Here is a 1,559-nt window from a genome sequence, read left to right on the forward strand (position 1 = left end):
CTACTCGCACCTACCTCCTTTAGTTTAACTAAAAGAAGATAAAGCGCACAAGTTAGTAGGAGAGGAACATATTCCGATTCACTTATCTCCCGAAAGTACCCTCCAAATGAGGAAGCACATGTACCTGTCTCAGTGGTTGGTGAAGTCGGTGCAGTAATTGGAGGAGCGGTGGTGCCTAGGCTGACGGGTTCTTCACTCATCGCTCTGTGTACTTGTTGAGTAAAACTAGATTCATCAACATCCATTAAACCAGGAGAAGAAGGCTCAGGCATGATTTCCCCTTCCTCTTCTGGCTCAACTGCCATAACAAAAAGAATAAATAAGATTCTATATTTAAAGATAAGATGATAAGAAGATGCAAGAATGAGATTGTACCTCCCTCATTGACCCGAATATCCTGGGTAGATTCCTCTTCGAATAATGGGGAAAGTTTACGTTGTCGATGGGCCGTCTTCTTAATCCTCTTCGATACACGAGTATCTTGAGGAACTTCAGAACTCTCGTGCCGAAATTTGGTGCGCAATTCAGACCCTTGAACAGGGCAGGGTTGAGCCTCGGAAGAAGCAAAAAACCGGGACCTCTTTCTACCAACAAGTGGGGTGACATCTTCCTCTTCTTCTTCTTCTTCTTCTTCAAGGGCATGCCATCTGACAGTCATTTTATTAGAAGACGATAAGGGGATATTCTTCTCTCTCATTCGAATATCTTTAGAAGGAGCACCAGGTGATCGGGGTGAAGAAGCTCGACGAGTCCTGTGAGCCACGGGAGAAAGAGGAACATTAGCCCCTGCTTCATCTTTGGTTTCATCCTCCTCACTGGATGTTTAGAAGTCGTCACTCTCTTCGGAATCAGCTACTTGTTTTCCTTGGCGGGAGGATGTAGCGGGCTCCTTTCCTTTTTTGGAAGATATAATTCTCCGAACCACAGCTTCTGATTCTAGTTCGGAAAGCTTCTTCTTCGTAACAGGAGTGTTGGCGGCTAAAATCCACCGGCAATAAAGAAAGGTCATGTGAAGATCAGGCTCAGCGACAGGCAAACTAAATTGAGCTTCAGTACAGCCAGCAACATTCCAGAACCAGGCTCGCACTCCATCGATAAGGCCTCCGCAGGTTATCAACCATTTTTTGGGATTCCCGACATATAATTGATCGTAGCCGAATTGTCGCGCAAACCGGCAAGGAAAATAAGGCTCGATCCTGCATAGGTTCCTCGATCGGAAAACATTGTAACCTGATCGGATGATCATAAGCCAATGGAAACTACCCATGTTGATGGAAGTCCTATTGGTCCCAGGCATCTCCTCATTAATGAGCATGTCATTATATGCACCAGAAAACCGAGGGAAACACTTATAAAACTCCCATCACTTAGCATTCTTAAACTGCCTCACCCTGTCAGGCCATTGTCGAGAGGGATTCAGCCATTTACATCCTTCCAAGAGTTGCAGCAAAGGAATTTCTGGATCAGACACGTCAGGTGCTGACATCATGTCTGTTCGATGGAGGACCAGCCACGCCATTAAGTATGTGTATGGCAATTCAACACTCGACAGGGGAATC

This window comes from Asparagus officinalis, chromosome 4 (assembly GCF_001876935.1).
Source record: "Asparagus officinalis chromosome 4, Aspof.V1, whole genome shotgun sequence".
Taxonomy (NCBI): domain Eukaryota; kingdom Viridiplantae; phylum Streptophyta; class Magnoliopsida; order Asparagales; family Asparagaceae; genus Asparagus; species Asparagus officinalis.